A 27,721-nucleotide genomic window follows, 5' to 3' on the forward strand; every position below is an offset into this window, starting at 1 on the left:
CATTGAGGCCCTGGAACGTGTCCATCATATAAAAGTTTGGGTTGGAAGGGGCCTTTTAGATCATCTAGATCCAAACCCCCTGCTATATGCAGGGACACCTCCCTCTAGACCAGATTGCTCAAAGCCCCATCCAGCCTGGCCTTGGATGCTCCCAGGGGAGAAAAAGGGTGTGGGGGGGGGGGGAAGTGGCATCCACAGCCTCACTGGGCAACTTGTTCCAGTGTCTCACCACCCTCACAGTAAATAATTTCTTCCTAATGTCTCATCTAAGTCTACCTTCTTACAGTTTAAAACCATTTCCCCTTGTCTTGTCGCTACATGCCCTTATAAAAGGTCCTTCTCCAGATTTCCTGTAGGCCCCCTTCAGGTACTGGAAAGCCTTCAGGTACTCAAAGGGCCTTATGAGAATGAAAGAATCCTCATGAGTTAGTCACACTATAAGAATTATTTATTGTTTTGGCAACAAAAACCATTCTTAAGAATTTTTATTTTTAATCAAGACAGTTCATTCTGAAACAATCTATGGCTGAAACACTGACCACTGTTTCTTCTCTCAGTTATAGTCTAGATAAAATCTGGCAATGTAATTGAAATAATTTCAACTGTGATATGGCAGGAAGTAAGAAGATATTAAAAAAAATGTCATCTTGAACTTTCCCCACAATACTTTTACATCTTTGACTTGCCATTAAATTAAATCACTTATTTGAGCGGTGCTAAATCATAAACTTTCCTAGAAATTATTGTTCAATTATAGCTGTGCATTACTTCTTGCAGAAGTGCATTTAATAAGTGGAAACATATCCACTTTCTGAATACCTAGGAGCCAAATTCACTGTTATTTTGCTTTAATATCATCAAGACTCCTGTACGACTTGATGAGAAAAATCTATTTTCCACTGGCTATAGTTTTCTCCTGGCTCAATGGTAATAGTTGTGGCATTATGCCAAGGAAACTGTCAAGTTCATCCTTGTTCCCTTGTTCCATTGAAGAGCTATGCTTTCCATTTCACAAAGGAGGATTTCTAAGTGTTTTCTCACTAAAATGGCTCTGTTCAGAAATAGCAAAGAAACCAAACTTCTACCATACAGAGAAATTTCACTTTAGGACTGTTGAATAATAGCTAAAATATTACAATCTATTTCACTATATATAATTTTAACTTTAAGGTGAGTAATTTGCAGTGGAAATTTAAAGATATGTCCCTTAATACTAGTCAAAATAAAACTTTCCCTTATAGTGTTTATTACTGACTGTTAAAGTAGTGAGCTTCATGTGCTTCATTTCCAGAGAGCTGGAAGAGTTCCTTCTGAACAGGCATCTGCTAAAATATTTTCTATCAGTAGAAAGGAAAAGGTCTGTTCCAGCCAATTATTTCCCTGTCCCTCCTATCTTGATCATCTCCAGCATCATATGGAAGCCATCATTGTTATAAAGTTAAAATCATATTTGTAGCAGACAAACTGACTCCAAATTTTATTTTGGACACCACATGTGATATGCACACTATAATAACCCTTTTTTTGGTACAAATTTCCATGGTAATTAGAATAAAATATATTTTGAGTAAGATGTCTGCTTTGTTGTTGTTATTTGAATTTTATGAACATTGAACTTTATCAATTGTCCACTGATCTTGACTGTAGTGTGAAAAAGTTAAAAAGAGGGAAATTTTTAGTTTATTTTAGTGTATTTGTAAGTTTTATTAAACTAAAGCATAGAGAAAAAAGAAGTTATATTAATAATAACAAGGATATATCATTAATTTAAATCCCTGGTGTAGTAGTGGTAACACTCTCAATATTACAGAAACATATTAAAAATGGAGGAAATTACTGGTCTTTTTAGAAAATACTAAACCACCTTACAGATCTTTTAGTGCAGGAAGCAATAGAAATGAAAGTTTTCAAGCGGCTGTTCATTTAGCATCTTAGTAGAGTAAGTACTTGAATATGAAAATATGGATAATTTCACATTGATATTTGTGAATGTTAATTTTTTTCTCAAGGTAATGAAGATGAATTTGCAGCAATTCCAGACTTGTAATAACATTTCATTGTTCACTTTTTTCCACATGTGTTCCAAGATTTTTTCTTCTACAAGAAGTGATGGAAACCCGTGAGGTGATTAGTCGCCAGACACATTCTTGCTCTTAATTCAGTATCTATCACTGACTCATTGTCTGACTTGGGTGAATGTGAAGTTAATATTTCAAACAGTTCAAATACTAACCCAATAAAAGGTAGGACTTTATTGACCACCAAGTGCTCAGCTGGAATATAATTTCTGTGTTAATCAATTGAAACTACCAGGAAAACCAGGTAGGCTCAAAGGTCTCCAGCTTCAATCAATAAAGACCAGCAAAATTATGTTGCTGGTCTTACAAATTTCTGAAATGAAATTTGGGTTTGAGGGATAATAAATTTTTCAGAATTTTTAAAAGCCAGTAATTCATGAAAATAGTAACAACAAAGATACAGTAATTGCTTCTTAAGTGCTTGAAAATATTTTTTGCTTTTCTTAAAATTTATGTTCATGACTGATATAGAAATTCTATGATTAGACACTGTGGGACTTTGAGTTAAATAGAAACTGAGTGCTGACCAAAATAAAAATACTGTTTCTGTTTACCATAAGACATTTAAGATTGACAGGGTTTGAAGAGTTGGCTTCAACTAGAACAGTATATAGGAAATGGGAGAGATAGGTGAAATCTAAAGAAGCAAAACTCACTTTGAGAAGTCTAGAATAAAATATCTTAATTTAGCTTATTACTAGAGAAACTAGGAACATGAAATAACTTTTCTTGATGAAATTATTTTTAGAGTAGATTTCCTGTTTTCTAACTGTGTTACACAAAAGGAAAGAGGGAATGGGTAGTTCAAAGAAAGGCTATTAAAAAGTCCAATTTTCATTCTGAATTTTAATAATGTTGTGTAGGGAGTGATTAAAAGTGGGCTGCACTTTTTAGCAAAGTTAGGATAATATGCTGTTTGATTAGTTCTTAGCAAGGCCAGGACTTTGGCAATGTTTATAATAGCTTTCCCAACTTGAAGTGCATGAATACAGAAAAGTCTAGCACTTCCCCTGAGCAGTTGGATGGGAAGTAAGGGACAGGAAAGTGTATATAGTAAATTAATTAGGTTGGCGGGCTCTCAGGGGATAATCTTTTTACAGTGTATGATGTATTTTTATTTTGTGGCCTGGCAGTTTTCTCCATCTGTTTGTTCAACGTACATTCACTAGGGTAGTGAACCTTTTAAAACTCTTCATAGATATACGTAGTTGGGAGGGAGATTTATTTTGCAGATGGTTTTACAGCAGATCTTGAGGATAGTTTAACTATATTAATAGTTAAGATTTATTCCCCTTGCAATTCCAGTCCCCAGGCAGTAAAAATCAAAAAACTTTGGAGCCTTGTTGAGATTTTGGAGGAAAATAGGCTTATGTATCTTTTCAAATTACAATCAACATAATGCTGTTTCAAATTTATTCTTGCTACCCAATTTACTCCTAACTAGTATTTACGGTCTATCTTTTTTTTTACAGAAGGGAGTAAGTGTCTAATGGACATGCCATCCAGATGTGCAGAGATGGGAGCAAGAAAACCAAGGTATAGATGGAACTGAACTTGATGAGGAATGTTAAAAATAACAACAAGGAATTCTAAAGATACATTGGTCAGAAGAGGCGGGCAAATAGGACTGTACACCCCCTCTGATAAATGTGAAGGGAGAACTGGCTTCCGTGGACATGGAGAAAGCTGAGGTATTCAACAAGTTCTTTGCCTCAGTCCTCTCTGACAGTCAGGATTTCTAAGCCTCTTGTGTCCTTTAGCCTCTAGGTAGAAGTCAGGGGGTAAAATCTCTCTCACTGGAAAAAAAACATAGGAACACCTCATGATATCAAATAGGCACAAGTCTATGGGGCTGGATGACATGCATCCCAGGGTCCTGAAGGAATAGGCTGATGTTGTTGCCAAAGCACTCTCCATCATACTTGAAAAGTGGTGGCTGTTAGTCAAAGCCCCTGGTGACTGGAAAAGGGGAAACATCGCTACTATTTTCAAGAAAGTGAGAAAGGATGACCTGGGAACTGCAGACTGGTGAACCTCACCTTTATGCCTTGGAACGTCATGGAGCAAATTTTCCTGGAAGAAGTATTAAAGTACATGGAGGCAAGGAACTGATCTGAGACAGCCAGCACAGTTTCACCAAGGGCAGAGAGTACCTGACCAATCTGATGGCCTTGTAATGGAATAAGGGCATTGGTGGACAGAGAAAGGGCAATTGATGTTGTCTGTCTGTACTTGTGCAAGACCTCTGACATGGTCCTGCATCACACATCCTTATCTCTAAATTTGAGAACTGTGTATTTGAAGGCTAGATTATTCAGCAGAAAAAGAATCGGTTGGATTGTTGCAGCAAGAGGGCCGAGGTAAAGGGATCTGTGTCCATATGGAGGCTGGTTGTGAATGGTGTCCCCAAGTAGTCCATCCTGGGACATTTTCACTGTCTTTGTCAATGACACTCAGTGGTACTGAGTGTACCTTCAGCAAGTTTGCTGATGATACTAAGCTGAGTGGGGCAATTGACACAAGAGAAGGAACAGTAATCATTCAGATGGACCTGGACAGCCTTGAAAATTAGGTCCACATGAACTAAGCAAGAAGGCCAAATGCAAGGTTTTGCACTTGGTCAAGATAATCCCAGGTATGTGTAGACTGGGAGAAAAATTCATTCACAGCAGCTCTGCAGAGAAGGACTTGGTCTGGGGCCCCCAACACATGAAATATATGACGCTGTTGGAGTAGGTCCAGGGGAGGGTCATGAAGATGATCAAAGAGCTGGAGCATGTCTCCTATGAAGAAAGGTCAAGGAAGATGGCCTCATTTAGCTTGGAGAAGGTCCTGCGGAGACCTCAGTGCAACCTTGCAGTACTTGAGAGGAGGTTGTAATCTGGTGGGAGATAGACTTTTCACATGGTCTAATAGTGATAGGACAAGGAGGAATGTCTTCATACTAAAAGAGAAGAGATTTAGGTTATATATTAGGTGGAAATTATTTTCTCAAAATGTGGTGAGACTCTGGAACAGTTTGCCCAGTGAAGTTGTGGATGCCCCATCCCCGGAAGTGTTAAAGGCCAGGTGGGATGAGAACAAAAAACACAAATAAAATAGAAACAGATACATTGTTCATTCACATGACTGTATGGATCACATTATTTCTTCCTGAGACAGTATAGCCATTGCTTTTACAACACAATTGCAATGAGCTTGTCTTAAAGTTGGATAAGCAAGGCAGTTGACATCATTTTGAAGGAACCCACAAGCATAAACCAAAGTATATTCTATGTTATTATCTGTTCATGGTTTCTGTCTCAATTCAGTTCAAATTACGTTTCATTGTAGTTTTTTCAGTGCTCAGAAGCACCAGCCAAATTATGCCAAATGTTTTCCAAAGATAATTTTGCTGCCTTCTTTTTTTGGTGAAAAACATGCTCCTAATTGTTACTATTGCAGTGCCTGAGTGTTTTTTTGATCCCAAATTGATGAGGATTATCTGGTACTGAAATGCAAAAAAGCTATGTGATGACAGCTAATCTCAACTTCTAATTTCAACTGAGCCAAGAATGGAAACAAGTTTGCTGTAATATGTTGAATTAATTAACTTATTTTACCCACTTGTATATTGCATTGATTTAAATGGCTAAAATCTACTACTGCTACCTAATTAATTTCGTAGTCATAGATCTGTTTGAGTTGGAAGGGAACTTTGTTTTAGTTGAACATCTAGTCCAACTTCCCTGCAATGAACAGGGATACCTACACCTAAATCAGGTTGCTCAGAGCCTCATCCATCCCGACCTTGAATGTCTCCAAGGATGTGACATGACCACCTCTCTGAGCAACCTATTCCTATTACCCTTACAGTAAAAAAACATTTGCCCTATATTCAGTCTAAATCTCCCCTGTTCTAGTTTAAAGCCATTTCCCCTTGTCCTGTCACTACAGATCCTGCTAAAGAGTCTGTCCTCTTCTTTCTTACAGCTCCCCTTTAGATACTGAAAGGCTGCTATCAGGTATGCCCAGAACCTTTTCTTCTCTAGGCTGAACAGCCCCAGCTCTCTCAGTCTGTCCTCATGGGAGAGTGGTTCCATCCCTTTGATGATTTTTGTGACCCCCCTCTGGACACGCTTCAACAATTCTATGTCTCTCCTTTACTCAGGACTCCACATCTGGATGCAGTACTCCAGGTGAAGACTCATCAGGACAGAGTAGAGGGGCAGGATCACCTCCCTCAACGTGCTGGCCATGGTTCTTTGGATGCAGTCCACAATACAGTTGGCTTTCTGGGCTGCGAGGGCACATTGCTGGCTGGCTCCTGTCCAGCCTGTTATCCCCCAGTACCTCTAAGTCCTTTTTGACAGAGCTGTGCTCAGTCCTTTGGTTCCCCAGTTAGTACTAATAGTGGGAGCTGCTGCAACCTGATCACAAGACCTTGTACTTGTCTTTGCTGAACCTCATGAGGTTCAGATCCATAGACAGTGTTATTGTGAAGCCATGCTGATTTAATGTTCAATTTGCTTTTAATAGGAAGAAGTACGTGAAACCCAGGCTGTTCACTATTATTTTTTCAGGAGCTGTGTATAATGTCACACCAGAGAGTGTGGCCATTTTCTGTTTTATACATACAAATAATAGGTCTGCTTCCAACCCATGTATGGCTTTGTTTAAAAGGAGTAGATGTTTTGTAGAACAGAAAATACATAAATAGAATTAGCCCTACTGGATATTATAAAAGAAAACATAATCATGGCTGAAACATGAATTTGAATATCAGTTTCAAATGTTACATTCATTGGACAAAAAGAACCTTAGCATTTACATGCACACTCACCCAAGATATTTATTTTATTTGACAAAACATGAGTTTTAATTCATTTTACTCATTAATTTACTTATAAAAACTTACCATTAAAGAAATCTGCTCTGACAGACTCATTTTAAGGAATGTTCCAGCAATGCTTTCTTTTTTTTCCCTTATGGAATCATTGCATCAGGTGGTCAAGTGCAGCTTGCACATGTCCACAACTAATTAAAGTACCCTGGAAAATAAAGGCTGTCATTAAATGAATCCAGTTGTGTGCCAAAGTTTCAAGTATCAATCAGATTCTGAAGTAGATACGAACACAGAATAGTAAATAACACTTTGTGTTTGCAGCTGTATAGTCAGTTCTGTGAAACAGTACAGAACTCCATTTACACAGACACACATAAATTCTGCTGGAATAATTCAGATCTCAGTTACAGCACTACACATCCAATACAACTCCATTGTCTTCTGTTGGATTTCTTCCAAAGAAACTGAGATCAGTGTTTGGCTGGCTGATCTTGTGTGATAGCCCTGGCAGTGTTAACCTCTCCTGATGCTTACTGCTGGCTTCTGTAGCATTTCAGCAATTCTTACAGCGTCTTAGAAGGGCAATAAATACAGGGGCCTGACCAGTTCTGAAGCTCTGTAGGGGATGGTAGACCAGAAAAAGAGTTGTTAGGTATCTGTTGCCCCAGGATATAGTTGCATTTCTGGGATGAGTATCAAAGCATGTATCATTTTAGCCTATTCTGAAATTTCATTCAGTTGCTGACAAAAATTGCCTGTTGGTTAAACAGTGAGAAACAATTATTTTAGATTAATTGTGCTGCAGGTAACTTGAATTTGTCATAATTCATGTCTCTTTTACCACCTCTCTCAAATAAAGAAACCTTTATTTGAATAAAATTCACTCTTTCCTAAAGAATCTTGATCATTTAACATTCCAACTGAGTGTGTGGTTTGATGTCAGTTGCACTGTTGAGGTACAGTCTGTGACATTTTACAGTTGTAATGGCATTGAATGGCATTGAACGGCATAATGGCATTGAAAAGTGCTTGTCTATTAATTTACTAATTCATTTTCTTCATATAAGTAGTTAAATAATCTATTGCTAGTAAAACAATATTCAGTTTCAATAAAGAATATTCATTTTGTCAGCTAAGCTGAAATTACTTTCACGTTCTATGCCACTATTTTTTTTTTACCATAGATATATTTCTGTTATCTTGTTTGTTGCCTAATTTATGAGATAAATTTACAAAAGGTTGTACAAATGCACATTTTACATGTAGTGGACATTCAAAATAATACTTGAGATGTAGGATTGTATGCTGTACAATCCATGCACATTAAAAGAAATAAACAAAACCACCACCAACAAAAAAGCAAAGTCTCTCTCATTTTAAAACATTTGTCTTATAACATTGAGATCAGCAGTGTGTCAGAATACTATGTTCATAACTACCTTACAAGACTAGTATGTCTTTCAATCTGTCAGCCAGAGAAACAGTGATTACTCTGACTAATAGATACAGCTTTGAGAAAATTTATATATATTTTGTCTTATTTTTTTCTTACTCTGTATAGAAAAACATCCCTCATCTGTAAGACGTTGCTCATGGGGAGAAAAAAGAATATCAAACACTAATTAACTTGGTAGCATAATGATATTGACAATTAGAGATGCTTGAGGAAAATCTATTAAGTGATTTACATTTAGTGATTTTTTTTCAGTAAAATGATTTAAAAAACATTTTCAATCTCTTGTTAAGTTTTCAAAAAACTATTATTTCCTCAGTGTTAGAGAACCCTTTGTGTATTTACATTTTAGGAGCAATCAACAAAAACATGCTATTTGTACTACAGAGTAAATTTAAAGCAGATGACGGATACCCAGATAGCTAAATAAAATTATAATGTTTAGTAATAGAATGCTTTACTTGACACATAGCTGGAAAAATGTAAGGAGGTAAAAATGAGAAAATTTGAGTTGTTTCTATTGTCCTTCCTTCTCAAAAAAGAATTAACTTCAGTAACTTTATTAACTTGAATTAACTTTTTAACTTCAGTGACACTGTTATGCTTATGTCATCTCTCTTTAAGTTGCCTTCAATTATTTGTATTTTTGAACATGGAAGATGATATTAATCATTTCTGAGGTGAAAGTAGATTTCTAAGGATTTTTCCTTAACATAATATTTTTCCATGAGAAAAGTATTTTTCTTAAGACATAAAGCTTTACAGGAAAAAAAAAGGACCATAAGAAATAGTTGCATCCTATAGGCTTAGGTTGGAAGGGACCTTACAGATAAGTAGTTCAACACACCTGCAGTGGGCAGGTTTGCTGCCCGCAAGATCAGGCTGTCTAGGGCCCTATTCTGTCTGGCCTTGAATACCTCCAGGGATGAGACATCCACAGCTTCTCTGGGTAGCCTGTCCCACTGCCGCTCCACCCTCTAAGTAAAGAATTTCCTCCTAACATGTAACCTAAATCTCACCTCTTCTAGTTTAAAGACATTCTCCCTTGTCCTATTGCTATCTGACCATGTAAGAATTCAGTCTCCCTTCTGCTTACAAGCTCTCCTCAAATACTGTAAGGCTGCAAAGTGGCCTCCCAAGATTATTCTCATCTGCAATCTAAACAATCCCAAGTCCCTCAAACTTTCTTCATAGGAGAGGTGGTCCAGACCTCTGATTGTGTCTGTGGCCCTACCCTGGACCTGCTCCTACAGCTCTGCATTCTTCTTGTGTTGGGGGTCCCTAGGTCTGGATGCAGTAATCCAGATGGGACCTTACAATTACACCTATTTCACAGTGAAGGTAGGAGCTGAAGGTCAGATGCTTTGTTTACTTACTACTGTTCAAGTTTACATATGCATCAACATTCAGGTACACAAAGCTTCACACATGCAAGCACAGAATTCCTTTCATTCTTTCCCTCTTCCTCAACTCCTTTCCTTTAGTATAATTTTGTGGAAAATAAATATAATTTTCTCTATATATCCTTTTGCACTATGAACAAAAGAAAATTACATTTGATCCCCCCCCCCCTTTTTTTTTAAATATGTGGCTATATATACACATAAGTATGAGATTATAAAGAACTTCTCCAACATATTTTAGCTTTGTAGTGTACCATGGTAATTTTTTTTTCTCCATCTAGCAGTTTGTAAGTAAATTACACATACAACTCTTATTAGCTATTTCTATAGTTCTGGCAGTCCTGCCTCATATAACTATTGTGTCTGAATAACTCAGCTGTGCAATAAAACAACCAAAGTTTGCTTTTGATAGTGTTTTGTGTTTGACTGATTGAAACAACTGTGTGCCTGTATACTGATTCCAGACATTATACATGTTTATATTTACTTACATTCCTCATTTAACAAGTATTCTCAGAACTATGCTGTTAGTGTCTCTTAACACAGTGACTGGCACCCACCATAACATCTCTTTTTTTTTTTTTTTTAAGGATTTACCCCTCACACTGTTCTATTTAACAGAGTACATTAAAAAACAGCCAATTACTTCTCCAGTTTTTGTACTATCCTATGAGTTAATTCCACTATGATGAGCAGACAAGGTAGTCACAATACCAACTTAATTTAAAACCTACTTAAGTAACACAATACGAAGATTATACTAATAATCCCAGTTCATTACACTTAAAGAGTCTCTATAGCTTTATCTTGTCAACTTTTAATTAGTGGCAGCAGCGTGAGAAAGCTTTATTTTCTGTAGTTAACTGTTACTAAATGGTAACAATTTGAATTTGCATGATGCTTAAACAAGATAACTAGAATTTTGAATTTCAACCTATTAACAATTTTTACCTATGCTATTTCTCATGGTTACTGTTTCAATTTGAGAAAATGCTTTGACTGCCAAATAGTGATCTCTTTTTATATTTTTAGAACATTAACCAAATAGTTGCATCAAAGTAGATTTTAAGATTTTAGGTAGGTTTTAAGTTAGTTTGGTAGGACCAGTAATATGAAGACTATTGTTCTGAACTGATTTTTCTTGTCCTATGATTCATTATATCTTTAATCTTATGTTAGAATCAAACATAGTAATGTATTCTTATGTTTATCTGACATTTACCTACTTATTGATGAAGTGTTCTCAGTGTTCTTCCTGATGCTGATTAGAAAGAAATCTGAAATAATATTATTACTTCTGATATGATGTGAATCTCAAAGCATTTTATAAGTTTTATGTAGAAACCAGTCTGTTTTTGAGTTAAACACTCTTTTTTTCTCCAACAGAGACAGTAAGATAATAGGCACAAGATTAGATATGCACATATCATGTGTACTCCTCTCACATGATTTGTAATTCAGGCCACTGTCCTTCAGATGAAGAACGGTCAATTATATGAATCATGTTTTCTATGTGTTTAGTAACTCACAATGGATTTCTCTTTCCCAAAAATAAGTTTTATTTCTTTTGATAGCTTGCATTTGTTTTTCAAAGGAGCTCTGATTATCAGTTAATTTAAAGATTGTCTAGAATGCCTCTTGCACCTGCAACTCTTGTAGAAGGGTTTATTGTCAATTTTGATTTCTTTTGCTAGTTATTTCTCAAATATGTATGAAATAATATTCCTCATCTTGACATAGTCAGTGAAAAAAAATTATTATAGCGAGATGATCATTAGGAAAGTAAAACCGAACATTCTTATTAATAGAATTTTTCTCAAGGATTCACTTTTACTGACTAGGCTAAAATCACAGTTTAATACTGCATATCACTGTAAGACAGTCATGTAAAATCATCAGCTATTTTTTAATTTACCTACCTACTTTAATCCTTACTATTTCTGAATTCCAGATATTTTTCCTATTGCTGATGCATTCTAACCTGAATAAGACGTTCCCAGCACAGCTGATAGAGAAATGATTGTCTCTTTATGTTTTTCTATCTCATTATGACATTTATTACGCTGCCAATTCATATAGTAAGATTCTACCTGATGAGAAGCTTCATGTAAATCTTTTCCAAAATTTCCAGACTTCTTTTTTTTCTTTTTTTTTTTTTGGCATTACATATGCACATACGTATATAACTTCAAGTTGTTTTTCCCTATCTATATTATTTTCCTCCCTTAAATTATTTTGATTCAATATGGAAACACTGATTAGCCCATACTGTATGGACTGTCCAGGAGTAACACTTTCTGGAGAGACTAAGAGGCATCCAGACAGCAGGAAAGGAATTTCTGAATGCGTCTACTGACCTAACAATTTGCTGCCTCTTTTTTATTGTACTTACAGAAGGCATCCCACATAGAGCTGGCCTGCAAAGTGATTTAATTATCTCCAAGGTTATTTTAATCCCAATATTATATGGTGAAGACACCTGAGACAATGTTTATTTACTTCTCTTTCTTCCAGCTGCCTGCTTGCAGATAGCTTTTGAAAAAAAAGTATTTATATTTTAGAGTAAATAGATTTCATTAAAGAAAGTGTGTGGGGGAAATAACCCCATAATCTGACAATGATATTAATAAACCTGTTCTTTGAGAAATGCTCACAAAAATGGAGGTAAAAAAAGAACAACATTGAACTTTAGTGTACCAGAAATGTGGTGTGTCTTGCTTTGTTCTTTGAATCCATCTATCAAATGGTACCACATTCAAAGCTTTCCTAACAGGAAACTATGTACACATTCCTTTGTTCTTTTTTCAGTGTTACTCTTGGACTTACTGGTAGTGCAGTTTGTGTGAGTGGGAAGAATTCAGTCTTTGCTGTTTTGTCTCAGAAAAAGTGCTAATACAACTTTTGCCTCCTCTTTGTGAGTGTGGGTGCATGGATTCACATGCATTTGAATTACTGTGGAGCAGAGTTGCTAAGAATGTGTACTATAAGTTAGCATATAGGTAGCACAGTAGAAGAGCCATACAACTTCTTGGACCAATAGGTACAGCTGAGAGACTCAACTTTCACTTTAATATTGCTGGTCTGATAAAGTTGTTTATTTGCATACCATTAGATGAAGAGTACTAACATAATGCTAGATAGAGTATCCATAATGCTCTAAGTGATGGGATATGAGGTCAGGGACTTTGTGAAAGAGTGCTCCTTTATAACCAAGCAACTGGAAAACCCCTTGATTGCTGGCTGATAGGGAAGAAGTAGCAAAAAGGACAAAATGGTGCAGGAAATGTCTGTGTTACGGTGGCAATCACAGAACAATTGTGGTTATCCTTAGCTAATAAATCATTGTAAATGTCCATTGTATCTAAAAAACAACAAAAAACTGTGAAGGCATGGGGGTTTAAAAAAAGCATTCCTCCATAAAGGAAGTATTCTGAAATAATCATGTCTATACAGGCACACAGGGGATGATATATTTGAGTAGTATCTTTATGCAGTGCTATTTAAAGTCCCATAAAAGGTTTTTTTCCACAACTCCACTTTTTATTTTCTTTTCTTCTATTTAATTTTGTTTTTATACTGGGAGCTTCAGATAGCCTCATTCCTGTCCCCAGTTCAAAATGCAATTAATTGCTTTCCTGGAAGTTAGAAACCAATGTTCTACGTTGTTAAGGATTTTAGGAAAATCAAAACTGTTAGACTCTTGCAGGACTGTGAAGTGCATTTGGAGACATGGTTACCCCATTCTTTCAGCATTACTTGGGCTTTAGGTTAATTTTTAAGTTAGGTTTCACATGAGAGATAAGAAGGTTTTAGACCACATTAGTTAGTTCTTTAATTAAGTTCATTGCCACTGATAGCACCGAAACTTACATTTCTATATAGTTAACTCCATTTTAAATATTTTCTTTATTTATAAACATTTTTCCCAAAGTAGAATGAATCTATCAAAACATAAAACAGTCTTGTAAACATCACTTCAGTATACACAGATATAATGGTAACTGCTCTTACAGTTAATTACATTCTGAGAGGTCATTCTTTACAATTTAAAGGAAATTGTGTATTGTCTCCTCATACATAAGAAATTCAGTAGGTTTTCCTAAGAGTCAAGTGTATATTATGTCAGGAGTAAATTTTATGTTAGATGTCGTCACTGCTTTGCTACTGAAATAATGAGCTCTCTCTCTTTTGTATTTGTTTTCTAACTAAGAAACTGGGAAGGGGAAGAGATTTAATGAAACTAACTTCTAGGCAATTGACATTCATATTTTCATACTTGAAATGTGCACTAGTTTTTTGCAAAACTGCCTCCTGATGTATAACCCAGAGAGACCTTCAGAAATGGGCGACAGTGCATTGTTCACTCCCTAGAAATAAATCATGTTTATTTCTTTAGAGGAACTAATAGTCCCACCTTGACTGGCCAAAGGGCTACCAGATCTTTGGGAGATTTATTGAAGTTATAGTTTATAAACACTTTTTGGATTACTTTTCATAAGATATAGTAAACAGAATTGCTTTTAGCAGCTGTACAGCTCCTTTATGTTTGAAGCATAAGAAATAAATCAATTTTGGATGTGCTTGAAAATTCTTCACTTTATTAATTAATATATAAAAAGTTTGAAAAATGAACTGGAATAAAGGTATCACTCTGACAGTTCAGAATGTTAATATTGAACTTTCTTCCCAGGATGCTGGGACTGATATTCCTGCCCCTCATGTCTCACCCAGCTCCCCACACCTCCATTTTTTATATAAGCGGTGACTATAAATTAGTTGCAGGAAAATTACTTCTTCACCATTTCACAATGCTTCTCTTATCTAGCAGGCACAGCTGTCACATAACGAAACGCTTTTATTTATGTTGTCTCTGGCTAGAAATATTAATGCTTATGTCTTTTAATGGTAAAAAAAAAACCACCAACAACACATTATTAAAGTACATTTTGAATTATAACTAGCTTTGTAATTTTTTGTCCTGTAAGAGGTAAGGATTAATTATTTGTTTCCAATCAACCAAAATGTCGTCATCTCTCTCAATCATACTGATTGCTATCACTGGACTAACAAATGCAGGCTCTAGAACATGTGCATACATGAAAATATCACCTTATTTTCTACTCTTTTTTACCATTTATGCAATTTTATGAAGCCCTAAAATATTGCAAAACACTACTCAAAAGATGACAGTTGTGTCTTATCAAAATTAATGATCAAAGCTTCTAAACAAACAAAAAATCAAATTTTCAGTAAAAAGGTGTCACAGAAAAGTGGAAATTTTATACAAAAATATAGTAGTAAGTTTTGTGTTTCTATATTGTTTATATGTAAGTAAATGGTATCAGTAAAATGGAATTTCCTGATTACAGTTTTTAGCCCTCTTGCACTTCATAGTGAAAATATTTAGAAAATCCACTGAAAACTTTCTTAGTATTTTAATGCAATGATCTGTGCCTAAACTGTGTTATACATGTGCTTTTAGCAGTTGTCTTCAATTGGTTGAAATTTGAATTTAGGATTTTTTTTTTCAGAATGAAAAATTGTCTCTAGTTATGCATTTAAAATGATGTAGAAGTTACATAATCTAATAGTTTTGAGAAGATAGTGACCCTCTTTTGGTGTGAGAGGAATCAAATATCATACTAATATTAAACATCACCAAAAAAAAATGAATTATTATTGTTAGTTTTAATGTCACATTCAGTTCCTGTTAACAAATTCTCCACTATCACCACAGAGAAGAACAAAACATGACAGTATTTTAAAATCTTCAAATCTCCACACAAAACTAGTAAGAGATTTGTATCTCTAGGGATGACACAAAACCATTATTTGGTAGTTACAAATCTACAAGCTAGGATACTTTCATAAACATACCTTGCGTTGGTCTTTTTTCAGAATCCATTGGAAAACCATTCCTATTACTTCATCCAAAAAAACATATAACCTTGTTATAATTAAGGTTCAGAGTCTGATTTTTTTTCAAACAGAGTAGGGGAATACATTATAAAAAACAAAACAAAACAAAACAAAGAAAAACGACAAAATAATTGAGTAGATTTATGTGTCAATATTTAAACTGTATCATTTACAAAGACAATTCATATAATCTTTGACAAATTCTGTCACTAAAGATCATCTGTACATGGACTATATTCTGACATTATTGTTCAAATATTTAAATGATTTCCAGAAGTGCAGCAAGCACAACAATATATGTCTAATGTATATGATTTATTTTCTGCATCACAAAAATCTGCAAAGTTTAGTAAGATTTAATTACTTACTCATATTTTGTTGTAATCTGGTAGATACTTGTTAGAGAAAATGGTAGAGGATGTACCTTGGCTTTGGAGCCAGGTATCTCTGATCCTGAGTTTCTATGGGAATTCATTCCATGTTATTGCACTGATCAGTAGTATATTATCTTTATTATAAGGACTTATTGTGTTTAATATACATTATGTCCTCTGTATTTAAGTTTAAACTGTATTATGTTAGGGCTGTCAATTAAAAAGAATGAATAATTATGACCAACATTATGCATGGTTAGTAAAATTTCTGTTAAACTACTGACATTTCAACCAAGTATTTTGTCAATGTTATCTTTTTTGACTATACGTTGGGTTTAATTCCCACTTTTTTAGATTTAATTAACATAGATCCTGAATTAAAAATTGCAAACCTCAGTGGGAGGAGAAACTTATCTGACGTTTTTCTAACCCAACTTCCACAGAAAAAGTGTTTTTAGCTGTACCACTTTTGAAGCCTTCCTAGGGATCTGTTTCTTTCAACAGAAAGGAAATGAAAGCTTTGCCTTTTTGTATTTCTCTTTGAAATTGTCCTTTTAACTTTATCTTTCTGTAGGCAAAAAGAGTAATTGAAAATAACTGTACAGAGAGCAGGCCATCTCTGATTTTAAAAAGAGGTTTTACATCTTAACTACAAATTTTCCCCTACAAATTCCAGTTCTCTGTAGACGAAAGAATATGAGCTTGCCCGTCATCCCATACTAACTAGTAACAGCCACAGAATAATTTAGTCTGGAGAGGACATCCTGAAACCAACTAACCTGACTCCTGCTTCTTCTAGCAGTGCTGCTCCCCGTCTAGTCAGTCCCTAAATACAACATTGCATTGGATTGTTTGATACAGGGTACAAAGCTTTTTATTTGACTTTGTTGAACTTTCTGAGCTTTTGATTGCCAATTTCTTCATCTTGATGAGGTCCCTCTGAGACCTTGCTAGTGGGTGTAGTCCATTTCACATCCAGACTGTTGATGAAAGTGTCCTATTGGACATATAAGCCCCATTACAACTGTTGAGGAGCAAACTCCTCAGCTCCAGTACAGCTGGCCTCCAGTTAGATTTTTGCTAAAGGTTACTATAGGAGATCATGTTGAAAGCCTTGCTAAGGTCAGGATAAATAGCATTCACTGCTCTTCTCCTATCCCTAGAGCAATTTTTTTTATTTTTTCAGAGATGCACTGGACAACTACCTTTTGAGATGTTGTCTGTACAGGTTGTTCCCAATCACCTTCCTTCACTGAATGCATCCAAAAATGATTTTCAGAAGGATCTGATCTGTCCAAAAATGCCTTTCAGAAGGATTTGCTTGACGAGTTTCCTGGGGACTGAAGTTAGATAACACTTTGTTTATCTATTTTCCCAGTCACTGGGAACTTTTCTTGATTATATAACACTTCAAAGAAGTTAGTAAGCAGCCTCCCATCTTGTTCTTCAGAAGTCTCTGAAGTATGTCTGCTGGCAAGGTGATTTTCCTCTTTACTCAAGTAGCAACTAACTCAACCCTCTTCTGCTCCCTCAAAACCTGCTGTGAGGTGCAGAGAGCTGGCATGCCTGGAAGCAGTTATTGCCAAACTGAGGGATAGGAATTGTGAAGTTCTTTAGCCTTTCTCTCACTACTTTTATACCACCTAGCATTTTCCTGGACAGGCCAAGTCACTGGAGCCTAGTGATTTCATTCTGCTATTGTTTTTCGTCACTCCACTCAGGATCTTAAACGGCACTTCTTCGTGGTCAGTCAGGTCAAGGATGGTAATGACTATCATATCCTCAATCAGATTTTTGTTATTTGTATGCAGAAATAGAGTACTTCTAGTTGTTCTGTCTAGCACCTCATTGTGTTGCCTATTTAGGATCAAGAATTCAAATTCCTTCTTGAACCCATAAAAGAAAGAGAAATAGGAAATGTAACTTGTTAATGTTCATAGTAGCGTGCAATTCAAGACAAAAGCCCAAGAAAAAATGATGTTTGTCCCATGTGTACTTTCAATATTCTTCTAAGTGAAAAGCCCAGTGTATTGAAATCATAACAAGTGAAAATTCCTCTATGTAACTTCAAATTTTCTTCATTATAACTGTTAGCAAGTTAGCAGCAGCAGGAGGAATTTGGATAGATATGTTTAAACTTCTATATGGCAGTGCGATGCAGAGTATTCTGAGAACTTAGACCTTGAAAGCTATAAAAGGAATTGTCTTGAAGCAGGTAGTATCTGCTTTCTTACCTGCTTTCTAGTTTTCTTCACTGGAAATATTCTTTGGCTAGTAACATGACCTTCTTCACATTAGTGCAGTTAGATATGTGGCAGGCTCTTCAGTACGGATTTGGTGTTCTTGGCAGTGTACTATAAGCATATGAAAGATGTGACAATCCTTGAAAAGCATTGTGAATTATGGAGGGGAAGAAAAAATCAGTATCCTCAATCAGTATTGCACTTACTCTCCTAGAGGGAAAAAAAACTAATCATGGGACTGAAAATCCAAACTGAAGCTCTTCCATACAGGAGGTACTTAGCTATGACTTCAGCAAACAACAATAAATACATGCAAATCATTTTCAGTAGAAGTTAGTGGGTTATCTGAATATGAATAAGCTATACTTTCATTTTCAGTACTCACAGGAATCTTCAGAATAGACACATGAAAAAGTAAGTATTGAGTGCTCTGGAAGGCAAGTATAGCTCAAAAACCTTAGCAAGAGGTTTTTTCTTTTTCCAAAATATCTTTCACTACAGCGACAAAGTTATGATGAGGAAATGCTTTCTCTTTAAAATTTTTAATCAAAATATAATATAATATAATATAATATAATCATTCTTTTTTAAGAATGCAATAATTATGTTTTAAGTGTCCTTTTATCTGTGTCCCATTCTCACCATTTGTATACTTCTAACTCTTCTTTTTTCATTGCTTCATTTCTTCACAACAATTTCTTTTTTTCAGTAACTTATTTTTTTCCAAAAAGAGTAAAGCAAATTTTAAATGAAAAGTATTTCCAGCAGAAGAAAATCATCAACAGAAGTTCCATGCACGTAGCTGCCAAGATATGAAGTTCAAACTCCATATGAATGTAAAATTACTATATATTCCTATGTCTCCTGTGGAATAGGAAGGTATTTACTTTTAATGGAAATTCTTTACTGAACAAGATTAATAGCTATTCCATTCTGTGGAAGGGAAAATGCTAATTTTCCCCTCTTGAATCAAATAACATAAATATCAAGGAATAAATATATATGAAAATATTTTTGATAAAGGCCATAGTCAATTTTCTTGACCTTATGTGGTGAAACTAATAAAACAACCCCACTGAGTATATCATCTGCTTAGTCTGGTCTCACAGCTGAGTAACAAATTTTGATGACTTCTGATTAACAAAAATTAACAATTCAATATCATGAAAATAATGACAAATTTTGTTTTAGTTCTTTTTCCAGAAAAAAATTAAACAAAAAGTGCAATAACTTATGTAGGAATACTGTCAGTGGCAGCATTGTATTTATGTACAAACTGAAGACACCTGGAGCTGGTCATATATTTTAAATTGTGGTAATTCAAATTTGGATGACCTAAAGAACTTCATTAAATCCCAGTGACATGCAATAACTATATTCCTCCAGTTAGAAGAAAACAAAGGATGTGCCTATGGTCTAGATCATCTTGATTAGGTTTTCCTTAACTGAGAAGAAGCATATAATTAAAGTTCTTTATGTATAGTATAAGGGATTTTTTTGTAGTATTTGAGATAAATGCTTTCCTTTATTCACTATTGAATGGAAACAGCCCTGCTAGTAACATGACAATCAACGTGTTATGTATAGTAAAATCTATAATTATGAATACTAGTTTAAAACAGTTTCTATCTAAAAATTTATTGCATACTCAGTTTGTTCAATAAACCCCGTCTTCAATTTCTGAAATAATTAATACAATTAAGAAAAATTTCCATGCATTAATAACAAGACTTGACTCCCATCCTTTGACACAAGCCCCTTTTAGGGTGTTCCAGAAACATTCATTCTTCCTAGCAAAAATATTTGGTTTCATAATAGATACCATATTTCTTGGTAATTTGAGCCCCATTAGCTGCCATGAACATGAGAGTCAACATGATTGTAAAACTGCTATATCACAACACCCTTAAACAACATGGAATAATTGTTGTTTAAAAAGACATCAGTTATTTTGCTGCAGGATATCTTCAATTTCACCATATAGATATGTTCCTCTTTCTTTAAGAAATAAAGCTGAAGTCCTCAGCCGCTGCAAATGCTGGGTACATCAAGACTCTTAAACAAACCAAGTGGAAGAAAAAAGGTTTAGCAATAATTTATTTACACAAAATTACATGCTCTTTCCTGGTATAGTTGTGTGCTGTGTAGGAAGTGTGAGTGAATTGCCAAAGAGTAAGTGTGAAGAAATATCAGCATCAAAGGATTTTTAACTACTTAAAATAAAGCTTCATTTGCTCAGACTTATATACAGAGTGTATACATGGAAAGAACAAAAGATTATTTAGAGTATATACATGGAAAGAACAAAAGATTATTTAATGAATCACTATATGTTTGTGCTTCAGAGTCCTGCAGAAGTTAGAAAGCTTAAAAATAGGCTTCAAAATGACTATTCAATTTCACCATTCAAATTATTAATCATTAGTTTTGAAAGCAGCAAGGCAAAAAAAAATGGTTCTATGTAATTTCATTGCAGTTTTCTTGCTTGTTTTATAATATTTCAGCATATCAAATATATCATATCACAGTTTCTTCATTTGGATCACAAAGGTATTTTATAAACCTCTTCCTATCAATTCTTCATTGTAGTGAGCATCTGTCTCTTACTTTATGACTGCCTAGTATCACCATAGCGAAAATTAAGATTGCTTACATGGAAAAATAATAAGAGAAACGCCTTTAAATTATCTAGTTGAAGTTAGCTGTTGGCTATCATAGTCAAGCAGCTGGAAATAAACAGCACACTCAGTCACATGCAGCCTAAGCCAATGCTATTGAGTCAAGATACAGATTCTCATTAACTTTAGCTGGCTTTTCGGATCTGTGTTCCATATGTACACCAGTTTGAAAACTAAAACATTCTTTGAACATATACTTGCTTTGTTTAACTTACATTAAAAGGTTTTGCACAGTTTCTAAACTTTTGCATATAAATGTACATGAAATATATGCTGTCATTGAAAGTTGAGTTAGAAAATCAAATAAAATAATTCATGGTCCTTGTCATGAACTTTTCAAGTAGGAAGCATATAAAGGCTATAAAAATACTGTAGATGAAAACTGAAAGAGACTAGATATTAGTGAAACAGATACTCTGTGTGCTAGGTCCACATATTGATGACTATGTTTGTTTCCTTGAAGTTTGCGGTTGCAGTGAAATTTATATTTTAATAATTTATATTATCCCTCATATTTACTTAGAATTAGTCATACATATATACATAAACAAATATACCTGTGTGTATATATAAAGTGCTTTGTAATTGGAATTCTGTAAAACTGTGCATTTAGTGTATGTGGGCAAATATATGAAAATAAAGTTAAAACTTTATAGATAACTTTTCTGATTTTTCACTAGAAAAACTTATCTCTCCAATATGCAGAGGTATACTAGAAAGTAAATGAGAAAGTAGAAAGTGTTGTATTAATATAGCACGCAGTCTTAGTCCTCTAGATATGTACAGAATCACAAATAAAAAAGATATTTCTTTCCCATTGTCAATATAAATCAGATTTTTAAAGTTGATTGAAAAGAGTTATTTCTATCTGTTCCATCTTCCAATTTCTACATACAGTCCTCTTATCTTGAAAAAGCAAGAGTGAATAGGATGATTTTAATAACTTCCTTAAGTCAACACTAATTCAAGACAAGTATGGCAAGTATTTTTTTTTTTCTTAATATGTTGAAATGAAATAGTTTGGCCATTAAAGGTAGTGTAATAACATACAGTCTGTCAAATCACCACATAAAAAGTAGATTAAGGTGACACAGAAATTCTCCCTAAATATTAATTCTGAATATCCGAACTTCCTGCTTGAGCTTCAATAACAGCTTAAAAATCAAGTGTGTATACTCTTAATAAGAATAAAAATATGTAAAAGAGGCTTATAAGTAAAATAATGCATATTGCTGAAAAAATAATTTTTCAGCTTTACACTATTTGATGATGTTTATAGGCAAAACAAAGAGTACAAACATACAAGTAGAGGAAGATGAAAAAAGGACAGGGTTTCAAATCAGTTACATGATGAAGCTGTCACCTCATTTAGGAATATTGCTTTATGGGTTTGTGCATTAATTTCTGCTGGGTTCATGAATTGCACAGTCTGCTTGAGTACAATATAGTTGGTATGAGCACAGAGAAACTCGTATTCTTATTCTCTGTGTAATTGAATTTTCAGATTTATCTGGTACCTTGTTCCATGATCAAAACTGCAGTTTTCATCAAAGAACTTTACTCCAGTCTAGCTATTATTCATCATCAAGTAATTTGCTCTGTGCAGCTATGGAGAAAATGTCATTGTAACACACAAGAAAACTTTACAGCTGTGAGGTATTGTCGAGGCAGTTTTATCATCTTGTGGAACTGCATAATTGTCTTTGAAGCTGGTGGAACCATACAAGGTACAGAAGTAGAAACAACAAGAAGCATAACTTCTCTTGGGAAAGGTGAGAAATGAAAATCTCTGAAAAGAAAATAACATGGGAAAACCTTTGCAGAAGATGATTGGAAGGGATTTAGTCAATGATTTAAATCACCCAATAAGCATGGCTTCAGTTTTGTAGCCTAATCATCTTCCATTATTATACCAACTACTTCCCAAGCTCCAAACTGGGAGTTAAATAATTTTCTCATTTTATGGTAAGACCAAAACTGGCTGTTGTGGAGTAACTTCATGCTGAGTAGCCACCCCTGCAGTGTTAATCATAGTGATTGGCACCTGAGTTTGAGTCCTCAGGTTAATTCAGTTTCCTAGGCTACTATGTTATCAAATCTTTTTTCTGTGTACTCACTGTTTTTAATAGCAGTGCTCCAGTTAAAATATGTTATAATCTCTATAATATGAAGGTAAAGTGCAGTTTTGTCATTACTGCATTAGAATTGTTAGATATTCTTTACACACTTGTATCCAAATAGCAGAACTGAATTCAGGCATAAACCAAATAGATCCCTAGAGTTGCACACTGATGACAGTGGTGAAATTGTGGCTTCATGTGAATGGAAAAGAAGAAACCTCCAAATCTCACAGTTGCAGCTCTTCCCTGGACATGTGTGGCTTGTTCAGGGTCATGTGGGAGAACTACTTTTCTGGATGCTAGAATTAGGGTAATGAGGCCAGGCAACTTCCTTTCTGTCAGGAGGAAAACTGTGGCTATGCTGTTGCCATATATTTCCATTTGGTATCTGTTTGTGCTCGTAGACCTCTTCCACTGAGAGAAGCATACAAGTATAAAACTGCATAGCTGTTGGGAAAGGAATAAGAGTGATGAGGAAACAGTTCTAAAGCTGATTACTCTTCCTCCTTTTCCTAGTCTCTCAACAGAAATATTTGGTAGAGAGGAATATGTTTTCTCATTACTTGGAATGGATGTCAAGGCAGTAGATTGAGGGACCCTATTAAATATGCAGTCACAAAGGCTCTAAGCATGCCAGCTCGAGAAAATCAGTATTTGTTCTCTGCTTTTCCAGCTCTGGCACACTTTTACTTACTATGTATTTAAATATTGTCTCAAACTGCAATGTAAATTTGTAATTTTTTTATTAAACAGTCAAAACATAATCATGCTGAGGAAGTTTATTATTACATACAGTAGATGTAAACAATGACCTTATTTACTCAAGTTCCTGAGTTAGAGGGAAAAAACTACTGTTTTCAAACAATCATTTAATTCTTTTTCACATAAATAAATCACTTTTTTCCTTTCCTTCGGAATACAGTTTTAATGAAAAACAGGAAGTTGTTCTAAGTCTATATTAACACTTTCCATGTGCCTTTCTATAATTTTTCCTTTAAATTGACCTAGGAATAGGTGATGTTGCTCTTTCACATTATGAAGATAATTTTTAATAGTATTTCGCATGACTGAGTCCCATGGAAGTAGGTCTGAAAGAACTTTGAATTAATAGTCTCTTCATCTACATGCATTAGCAGTTTGAAAATGCCAGTTTTTCTGTAGAACCAGTATTCTTCTGGTAAGCAAATAATGTATCTACATTGAGTACAGAAAGGAAAATACATAAATTCAATTCAGACACTAAACACAAAGTTTCAGTGTAGGACATTGCACTGCTGACAGATAAAACAATTCCAGACAGTCTTCAAATTTATGACTCATTTTAAAGATAAAGGTAACTTACCTCCTCTACAGTGATAAGCCATTAACTTCATAACTGAAGCTTCTAGTGGGTGACTATTTCAAGAATATTAATTATTTTTATGTGCTTAAGGCATCTGGAAAACAGAGGTACCTAGCTCTAATCTTGAAGTACAGCTCATGTTAAATCCATTGTTGAATATTTTTCACCCATTTGGAATGAAAAATATAAGTGTGTAAGGAACAATTATTCTCTTTAGTACTCTGAGATAAACATCACCATTGTTTAACATTTTTTTTTTCTTCAAAAGAGCAGTGAAAGCACTTATGATGAAGAGGGGAAAAAACAAGTCATGTGCTGCAGTCACTGAAATGAATAGCCAGCTTTCCAAGACTGACAAATCTTATATTTCTCCTTTAATACAAAGTAAAGTCATTTTGGTATTACTGTGGACTGTGATGAAGTGAAATGAATGCTGCTCAACATGCCTTGAAAATGAAATCTTGCAATCTACAAAAATACTATCTGCCACCTATTTTTCATATTAGAACACACAGACATCCATTTTTCTTCAAAATGTGACCTTCCTTTTACCCCAACTCTTTGCAACTGTTTGGAAAATCAATGGCAAGTTTACAATATCTAGCATGAATCTTTATATGTTGTAGAGAAGAAAATATTTTGATAAGCTAATGGATTTCAATGTCAGCCCTCTAAGCAGTTGTTACAGACAAATGATTCGAAAGATTATTGAAAATACACCTTTTAAAAAATACATGTTGCTGCCCATGCAAGGCACAAGAAATCAAATCATCTGCAGTGCTGAATGGCTTTTGCTGTCATCGCAAAATGTGACCCTGTAGTAGAATAAAATCAGTGTCCAACTGTCCAATGTACCTAGACCTTTCTGAACTTTTTAGCCAAACCAATTATATTTCTCCTTTTCTATTTTATTTTTTTTTCCACCATATGATTTCATAGCCTTTCCTGTCAGAGCGATCCATTGAAAATGACAGTATGAAAAGTGATTGGCCAATAAAGAACCATCTGATCAACTCTATAATAAATCCTGTCCTTTTCTACTTTTTTTCCTAAGTCTAATCAATGATTAGGAACTGGGCAGCTTGAGAAATGCCAGGATATAGTAAATATCATATTGTGGTTCTATTATCATAATGATTTTGGATTCTGTGCTTTGGTTATATCATTTTTAATTGTTTATAGTGGAAGAGGACTTATCAAGTGGAAGTAACTGCAAAGAGTAAAGATGATCATCAACTGAATATATTTCACAGCAGAAATCTTTCTGTACAAATTCCAAAATCTGTAGGTGTTGTTGTGGTAGGTTTCATAAGAAACAGAAAACAGAACTGAAATCAGTTTCAAGTGTCATAATCCAACTAACTACCAAACATATATATGTACATACACAACTGGAGGTGGCAACTGCTGTGGAAGTAACACAGATAAGTTTCTTCTGTGCTTTCACGTTAAACTTGCCTGCTGGAAAATGTAGTATAGCTGCATGGGAGAATGAGTGTTGAATTTTGTGTGAGTTCTCTCTAGCCATTTGGTAAATTTGTGGGAACAGTTTATATTCCAAAGTCTTCTTCCTAGACAGTTGTGTTTGATGAAGATCAGCTGTTATCTCTGGAAACAGTAGGTTAGATTCCTGGGTTCTGTCTTCTCTCATATACTTCCTTCTTGAGACTTGAGTACCAGAATTCTCTAGCCTTTCCAGTTTAAATAAAATGAATTTCCCCTGGGTCTTGGTAGTCTGGGATTTTTTTAAGTAACATTCTCATTTTAGAAGAATGTGGTAGGAAAGAAAAGAACATAGTTTTGACCAAGTAATATATTACTCATAGAAATCTCCTTCGTGACAGTGTGCAGTGTTCTGAAAAGTCCTCAGTGAAACTTGTCACACAAAGTCCTCAGGAAAAAGCTCTTGAGAATTTTCATAGATTTTTGTTTTACACATGCGTCTTTTTGACAGGATAAAAACAACAGTTCTTAATTCATTTATGAATGTAAAAGACTGAGAGGCAATCTTGTAAATTCATTATTTTCTGATTTCTACCATTGAAGAGGACTGCTTTGATTATTGTCAAAGATATTCTCATATTGTTCATATTTACATGTTCTAATTGTCTCATTTACATACATGAAGTCAGGAGCAATTAGTGTGAAAAAAAGCACATATAAAATTTGCATGTATGCATATCTATTCACATATAGCATGTGTATAAAATACGTATAAAGATACATGTACTCATGTATAAAATAGATATGTATTCATGTATAAAAAGCTGCTCTGTTTTTCTTAGTAAAAGGGTGAACACAAACCAACAAGTAAAAAGCTAATATCTGCAGAGAAAATATGACTGAGGCTTTTCATGTGAGTTGTAAGACCATGAAACTTAGATATGAGAAGGCCTTCTCTCAAACATTATTTAAAACCTAGGTGAGCTTCTAAATAGTTGCTGGTTTTAACAGATAAAATTTATGTGTATAATTTTAATATTTTTTTATTTATAATTTTAATAATTATGTGTATAATTTTAATGTTTCAGTGGAACAGTTGAACAATTCGGGAATTATAACATTATGAATAAATGAACTTTAACGTTTTGACTTGATCATTTAAGATATTGTTAACATTTTACATGTCTTTCAGCAGATATTAAAAGTTGGGTTCCTTAAATTCGTTTGAAATAATCAACAACACTGATTACTTCCAGGCCAGGTTCAAAGCTGGACTTTCAGGAATCTAGGCTCTACACATTGGTCCATATGGAATGATACATGTAAATCTAACTCAAGCTACACTATAACTGTATTGATTTTCTGAATCCTGCTTCTGCTGCAGGAGCAGTATTACACTTAGTTTTAGTGGGGATTATAAGTGAAATTTTCAAGCTGGAAATTTGAGAATTATAGCATAGCACTCTTTTGCAGAAGAGTAGTTCATAAGCTAGATGTTCCTAGGAGATGTGTACACTCCAGCAGCAGATCTGAGTATGAGATTCACAACACCTCGGGCTAAACAGTCAACAGAAAATTCCAAAGACAGATACTCTCTTTGGAATATAAACACCTAAACTTAGGTCTGAACGTGGTGCTTCATGAAACTGGTAAGCATAACCCATAACTGTCCTTAAATCAGATGAAAATGTGAAAAAAAAAAAAAAAACTATTTCTCTAATCCTATAGGCCTGGGGCTTAATAACATTCAATGCTGATAGTTTCACATACACCCAGGAAAGATAAACAAAGTTTATATCCACCGGAGGCATTGCTCTTCAGACTTCTTAAGCACTACATGGGA

The sequence above is a fragment of the Gallus gallus genome, chromosome 4, assembly GCF_016699485.2.
Source record: "Gallus gallus isolate bGalGal1 chromosome 4, bGalGal1.mat.broiler.GRCg7b, whole genome shotgun sequence".
In the NCBI taxonomy this organism is placed as follows: domain Eukaryota; kingdom Metazoa; phylum Chordata; class Aves; order Galliformes; family Phasianidae; genus Gallus; species Gallus gallus.